The 8106-nt window shown below is 42.1% G+C and overlaps 1 pseudogene; it reads left to right on the top strand.

Moving 5' to 3' along the window:
* The first annotated feature begins 6859 nt into the window (after positions 1 to 6859).
* Positions 6860 to 7201, top strand: LOC116102034 (annotated as a pseudogene).
* The last annotated feature ends 905 nt before the right edge of the window (positions 7202 to 8106 follow it).

Genomic DNA, 8106 nt, shown 5'->3' on the forward strand with positions numbered 1-8106 from the left:
GGTTTAGTTTGAAGACAGGGTTCCTCTGTGTACCAGCCCTAGCTGCCCTGAAACATGTGTTATAGACCAGGCTGGCTCCAAACTCAAAGAAACAGGCCTGCCTCTGCCTCCCGAGTGCTGGGATTAAAGGTGTTGGCCATCATACCCAACTCATGTCCAATTTGTAAAGGTCTTTGAAGGGACATGCATTGCTCTTTTACAGTAGAGGGAGGGAAGGAAAGAGAAAAAACCCTTGGCAGAGTATTTTCATTTGTATTGATTTATTGTTAATGCCTCAAAGAGTAAGTGGACATCAGACATACAAATCCAAGTATCTACTCATATATATGGATGTATTTACCCAACCTATTATCCCCCAAGCAGCATTAGGAGTGGTATATAAAACGGAGGGAAAAAAGGTTTTCCAAAAATTGTTCTCAGTGCCATCATGTATCTTAAGGGAAAGGCTCTGTCAGACTCCCTCTAATCCTGCTTCCTTAGTAACCTCTATTCCCATCCAGACCACTCAAACGCTGGTCACTGCTTCACCTTGGCATCCTAAGCTCATACCAGTCGCACATCATCATCATCCAATTACCTAAGTAACATACATCTGGAATGTATCTAATATCTCTAGGTTTAAAGGAAAATATTTTCACGGCATGGAGAGTAAATAATTTTGTAACAAACAGAATTTTTTAAAACTTTTTTTTTTTTTTTACTTTAAGATTTCTTTATTTATTGTAAGTACACTGTAGATGTCTTCAGACACTCCAGAAGAGGGCGTCAGATCTCATTACAGATGGCTGTGAGCCACCATGTGGCTGCTGGGATTTGAACTCAGGACCTCTGGAAGAGCAGTCAATGCTCTTAACCACTGAGCCATCTCTCCAGCCCCCAGAATTTTTTAAAATAGTCTTTAGCCAATGGAAAAATAATGAAGCACAGGGTACTGCTAAACAGTCTTTCTGAGGATAACTAAATTAAAATTCTAGTCTTCTGCAGGGAAGACTGGCACTGCCTATAATCCCTACCAGGAGGTAGAAGCAAGAGTGTCAGGAGTCCAGGTCACCCTTAGGTACATAGAGATTTGGAGACCAGCCTTTCTACTTGAGTCTCTGAATAAAAACAAACAAGAAACCATTAGTAGCCTAATTTGGGGGGGAAGGGATGAGTCAGTTTCTCTGTATAGCTTTGGCTGTCATGGAACTCACTCCATAGACCATCCTGGCCTTGGATTCAGTGATCCATCTGCCTCTGCCTCCAGAGTGCTAGGATTAATGGCATGTGCCACCATTGCCTTGCTTAATTTTTTTTAATACATCTGCATTGTTAAGGATTTTTGGTTTTGCAGCAGGTGGAGTTATTGTGATATTTCTGAGGAGAAGGGTTTGTTTGTTTTTTTCTGCAAGAGGTTATCGTTAAGAAAAATAATATAAAAAAAATAATATAGCTGGGCAGTGGAGGCACACGCTTTTAATCCAAGCACTTGGGGAGGCAGAGGCAGGCAGATTTCTGAGTTCAAGGCCAGCCTGGTCTACAGAGTGAGTTCCAGGACAGCCAGGGCTATACAGAGAAACCCTGTCTTGAGAAAAAAAAAAAAAGGAAAGAAACAAACAAAGGAAGAAAAGAAAAATAATATATAAAAACAAAAAGTTATAAACCAATTTGCATTGTTCAAGGTAGTTAATGCCACCAGCATTTGTACCTGTGATATCTCTACAGTATAAGTCCAGATCTTAAAGTGAAAACAGACCTTTGTATGATATAAGTCTTGGTTTGCAGGCAGACCTTGATGTGTAGTATGAAAGAGCTGGAGACTCATGCCCTTACCCGTGGGCTCTCACCTGCTTTTCCCCTCTGCTACCGAGCTTAGAGGTGCTTAGCACACTGATGCTCACTGGTACTCTGGGCCCCCAAAATCAAACCCAACAACTAGGACAAGTGGGAACTGAAAGTAGGAACCTGTGGAAAGATGTGAGGGTTGATGGGTAGAGTTTCCTAGATGATGGTCTAAAAATGAAAATCTAGGAACAGTTTGAGATTTCTAAAAGACCAAAGAGGTCACTGCCTGTGAGCACGCATCACTAATCTTAAGTGGGGGTAGGAGGTTGAATCTAGGCTGTCACGACTTAAAGGCTGTGTGTGTCTTCCCTCATTCCTTTGTCAGAAACTGCACATGCTTGATTGTCTTCCCTCATTGATTGTCTTCCCTCATTCCTTTGTCAGAAACTGCACATACTTCGGGAGGTCCCACCCACTTCTTTATAGCCTATGTAGGTGCCCTCCCCCTTTCTCTTAGCAGATAATCCCATAAACCAGAAGTCACCTTGTGAAGTCACCTTGTCGGCTTGTCACTGCCTTTCTTCTTGAGCCTAGGGGCCTAGCACTTCCCGGATTGCATTGTTGGTGATACTGGGAAGTCTTCAGCCTTCCCCTAGATCTCCAATCCCCCCCACCACCACCACAATCCAAGCACTTCTGTGACTATAGTGTCAGCTGAATAATCTTGCATTTAGGATACCTATCACCAACCTGTCTGCAGTGCTGAGGTCCAATCAGGAGTTTATAAATGTTGAATACATCCACCAATGTGGCATTTCCTGGATCTCAGACTCAACGCTTCAAATGTCTTTGTGGTCCCTGTTTCCCTCACCCAGACAGCCTCCCCGTCTCTAGTTTATTGTAAAGGAGCTAGTAGATCCTACTTCAGACTCAGAGATCCAGTCATGTATACCCTCCCAGGACAGACCTGGTTAGCTGTGCTCCTTCCCCTGAGGACTTTTCTGCTTCCAGTTTTATCTTACCTTCCTTGTAGGTGATTTATCATGAAGCGTAGTTAGGACCAGATCACATCTAAAACTAACTTTTATTTTTAAAGTCCCTCAGTGCCTACAAAAGGAAAGAAAAATGCCGAACCATCCCACATCTAAAAGGACCACTCAAATGTGATCCCAGCCCCCATCCCACCCCCTTGCCTGTATGCATAGTTCACTTCCAAAAATACCTAGCTCTTTGTTACTCCTAACTGCAGGGAAGCAACCCCATCAAAAGCCCATGGCCTTAATCAAGACCTTCCTTATTCTCTAAGCTGGCAGTGACCCCCAGCTTCCTCCTAGTTCCCTCACCATTTGTTCCTGTTTCACTTCTGGGATCAACACAATAAATATTGTGGTACAGTCCTTAATGCCCACAATTAGGTTATAAACATCATGAAGGCAAAGGCTGTGATATATATTTTTATTCCCCCACAATATCTTTCTCATAACATCCTTCCAATGATATCAGAAACCAGGAAGCAAGAAAGTAGATTGTGGGAAAATGAAATCCTTGTCTTGTTCTTAGACATGTGGGACTGAAAAAGACATTTAAAACGAGTTTAATCACTCCAGTCATTCAACTCATTTTCTGTCCTGCCCCTCCTCAGTTGAAACTAAGCATACCTTGCTAAGTGTAAGGGTTAATGCCTCTAGTCCCAGCTACTGAGGAGTCTGAAACTGGAGGATCACCTAAGCCTAAGCAATATTGAGATCCCATCTCAAAAATGAATTGGGCCGGGCATTGGTGGCATAGTCTTTAATCCCAGCACTTGGGAGGCAGAGGCAAGCAGGTTTCTAAGTTCGAGGTGAGCCTGGTCTACAGAGTTAATTCCAGGACAGCCAGGACTACACAGAGAAGCCTAAGCAATATTGAGATCCCATCTCAAAAATGAATTGGGCCGGGCATTGGTGGCATAGTCTTTAATCCCAGCACTTGGGAGGCAGAGGCAAGCAGGTTTCTAAGTTCGAGGCGAGCCTGGTCTACAGAGTTAATTCCAGGACAGCCAGGACTACACAGAGAAACCAGTCTCGAAAAACCAAAAAAAAAAAAGAAAAGAAAAGAAAAGAAAATGAATTGGAATGAACCCATCTAGACCCTGAAGAATGACTTGACTTGCCCAAGGTCATATAACTAGAGACCTAGGAAGAAGTCAAATTTGAATCATCTGAGTCTCAGACTCACTAGTCAAAGGCTTACTTCCCACATTGTCCTGGCTGTCGTGATCATAAAAAGAGAAAGAGCTATAAGAATATGTTCTGGCGGGGTGTGGGGGAAGGGGGTGCCTTGGCGGGCCCATGCCAAGGCATCCCTTCCCCCTGAAGGACCAGACACACAGTGGTATAATATAGAATAGAGTTTATTTAGGATATGAGGAGGGGAGTTAAGACGGTAGCAGAGGCAGGGAAAGGCAGAGAGAAGGGGAGAGTAAAGAAGTAGGAGCCGACCATGACCACATGGAGAGAGGGGGAAAAAGGGGTAAGAGAAGCAGGAGTAAGAGAGGAGGGGGCAAGCAGCCACTTTTATAGGGCCAGGCCTACCTGGCCGTTGCCAGGTAACTATGGGAGAAGCATACCTGGCTTCTGCCAGGTATCTGTAGGGGTGGAGTTTATACAGAATGCTAACACTAGCCCTTTCTAAATAGTTACTTTTCTTATTTATGAAGGTTTCCTGGGTAAAACAATTTTCCTCTTTTGCATATTATTTAAGCTTAAAACATTTGTACCACATTCCTGGCCCCCACATATAATTTTAGCAAAATTATACTTTTTTTTTTTTTTTTTTTTTTAACCAAAGGACCAAACAGAGACATCAGAGAAACATCTGGTCTGATTCATCAGGGTAACAGCAACATTTCTATTTATACATGAGCACAGCCCTATCTTTGTAGCTCTCAGCTGTTGCTCATTGCTCAGTATGTCCCCTTTTCAACCTTGCCTGCCCCTCATCAAGACAGCATCCTGCATCCTGGCTGGCTTGTCAGCAGAGCCTAGTGTTATAAAAGAGACGTGCATTTCTTACTTCCTAAAAGGGTTCTGAACTTTAAAGGAACTATTATTTCTCTACTTTCTCTGTCCCTTTGTTGGAGAGCATGAGACGGCCAGTCTCAAGTGCTTATAGGTAGATGGCTGCCACTCCCTCTTGCATTCTTGGTAGAAGATGCTTGAAAACCAAAGCTGAGTTATTAAGTTAGGTTTGGAAGCAAATCGGGTAAAGAAAGTCAATGTAAGTAAGGAAGCTGGAGCCTCACAGCAACATTTGATAATGATTAAAACACAGAGGCTCCGCGATCTTAGGTAGGGATCAGGACCAAAGGGAAGGAAGGAAGGGAGGGGGCGGAGAGGAGGAAGGAAGGAAGACCCGCCAGAGAACCCTTTTGTCCAAGCGCCCTAAGAGAAAGCCACTGCTCATAGCAGCTGCTGACACTGTTGTTTGGAAAAGCCACGGGACTTGCCGGAGACAAACAGCTCTCCACCAGTGACTCCTTCTTGGCAGAAACGCCTTCAAAATTATGACCTCACCTCAGCATTCAACTTTAGGAATTCAAAAGGAATAAAAACAGAGGGAACCACAATGGCCTCTGACAACAGGGTCTAATTAAAATCTCTTAAGATCTTAAGCACTGGAAATAATAAGGTACCCAGCTCCACCCTGTGTAATTTAAAAATAAATGACAAAGTGTCGGAAAAAACAACAAGGTTAGGATTTCCCCCAATGACAACTACAGAATCTGCTCCAGAGACAGCAAATATAAAACTTAATTTTTGTAGGTTGTTTTTTGTTTTTTGTTTTTTTTTTAAATGCTCCTGTACACATCTGTTAAATGACACAACTCTGCTTGGAATACAGAGTGACAGTGTCTATTAACTACACAATGTCATGTCATGTTTAGCAAATCAGTTTCTATGTTGTTCTAGTAACTACAGATACGAAGATACTTCACCCTGACCAAACAAAATGACTACTTCTTTTGCTTTGTAGTTCTGGTGGGTCTTAGTGGGGGGTAGAGGGAATGAAAGAAAAGAAATTTTAAAAGTCAGAGTCCAGTACCACTAAAGGGGGGGGCTTGTTTGTTTGTTTTTTTTGAAACATGACTCCATTGTCTTTTTGGTACCCTTGCGAACAATAACTGGCCAGTATATGTAGTTTATAATGACCTATGTTTTTGTCTCTTGTATGTGTCAGTATATCAGTTATAAATCTAAAAAGGTTTTGGTGGGGGTGGTCATTTGGTCTTTTTGGTCTCAAAAAAAGACATCTTCTGCAGCACAAGACAGGAGTTTAGAAGCAGATTGTCAGAAAATGACTTTGGAATTTAACTCTACTGACATGTTATGGCCAGACAGTGTAGTTCAGAAAGCAACAGATAACTGAAGCAGATTGGAGTAGGTCACTGGCATAAAGGAGGTGCACAGATAATGAAGGCAAATGTACCAACGTTGGAGTTGACACCAACTCCAACGATGATGCTGCTGTAGGCCCAAGCTCAACATCCCACCAGTCCTTTGGCTTTCGTTGATATTCACCATCCTATTTTCCCCAGGGAATATACCTCATGTCTCTGTCTTCTAGACCTACTCAACCCCCATCTTCAACAAAGATTTCTACCTCCTACTTCTAGAATAAAAATTAAGGTCACGAAGCAAGATCTTCAGTCTCCCCCTACCTCTCTCATCTTTTACCTCCTTTTTCCCCACAGAGGCTGGATCCTCCTACTTCTCTCAAGTTTTAAACAAGTATTCTCTCTTCACTTGAACTTTCAATAATGGTTCCTTCTTTGAATCCATGTGTCCATCTCTTCCATCTTACCAAAAAGCTTCCTACCAATGTTCAAAACTGTATTTGAAATGCACCCACAGATGCTCAAAACTGTACTTGAAATGCACTCAAAACACAAGCTGGATGGATGGATGGATATGTTATAAACCAAGTAAAGCCAAATGCTATTTGGGGAATGTAGGTGGTAGGTACATAAGTATCCACAATATAATTCATTTAACTTTTCTTTCTGTTTAAATTGTCATTATAGCTCACCAAGATCAGGCCTAGGTCAATCACTGACATGGCTAAAAGCACCAAGAAGGTCTGGATCATTGTGGTGCCTCTCTCCAGAAAATGATGACAAAAATTTAAATCAACCAGCACACCAGGATCCTCTGTGGCAAGACCAAGATAATAATGCGGGCCACTGTCATCTGGCACTGTGGTTCCTTCACAACAACAGTGCCTGGGTCAGTCCTGGATCCATAACACCACTAATGCTGTCACAGTCAAACCCGCCATCAGGAGACTGAAGGAAATGAAAGACCAGTAGAAGTACGACCGACCGTTTGAGTAACCCTGGCCTGCAATAAATGAGTTCATTTCTATGACAAAATTATAATAAAAAGTGTTGGTTGAGTAACTCTGCTGGCCTAGTATCTTCCTGAAGCTACCATCAATCCCTCTTATTTCTTTTTCCCTCTCTGCCTCTCTGAACTTTTGAAAGACCAGACCGTATTCATTGACTTGACTACCTCCTTCCCTTCTGGTATCTCTCATTCTACAATTATCTAAAGAAGAAATAAGGAGTTGAAATCCCCTTAACACTCCAGCCAACCCCTTTTCCTTCTAGCAACCAAGATATCATTGCTGTTCTAATGTTGGCATGCATTTCTTCCACACACACATATGAAACACATCCTGGGAGTTACCTTTTGTGTATTGTATTGTATCCTCAAGGGTTATCAATGTTATTACTTGTGGGCCTAGTCCAATCATTATATATATATGCCAATATTTAGCATTATCTGTTTGGTTTGATGTGTTGTTTTTCAATTGTTTGAGATTCTCAAGAATATGTGGATAGAAACATGACTCAGAGCACTGGCTGCTCTTCCAGAGATCATGAGTTCAATTCCCAGCAACCACGTGGTGTGGCTCACAACCATCTGTAATGGGATCCATGTAATGGAATCATATGGTGTCCATAAAGACATAATATTCACATGTAAAATAAGTCTTAAAAAAAATATACAAGGCCAGTCGGTGGTGGCTCACGCCTTTAATCCCAGCACTTGGGACACAGAGGCAGGCAGATTTCTGGGTTCAAGGCCAGCCTGGTCTACAGAGTGAGTTCCAGGACAGCCAAGGGGACACAGAGAAACCCTGTCTCGTAAAAACAAAAAAAATTCCCTTATATACTATCTGTGGCCTAATCTCTTGTTTTTTTTATTGTTATTACCAGATAATATGATACAAAATAATATACTTCATTATATTTTCATGAATGTAATATATTCTTGTCTCCCTCTACTTTTTTTTTTTTTT

The sequence above is a fragment of the Mastomys coucha genome, unplaced genomic scaffold (genome assembly GCF_008632895.1).
Source record: "Mastomys coucha isolate ucsf_1 unplaced genomic scaffold, UCSF_Mcou_1 pScaffold1, whole genome shotgun sequence".
Taxonomy (NCBI): Eukaryota; Metazoa; Chordata; class Mammalia; order Rodentia; family Muridae; genus Mastomys; species Mastomys coucha.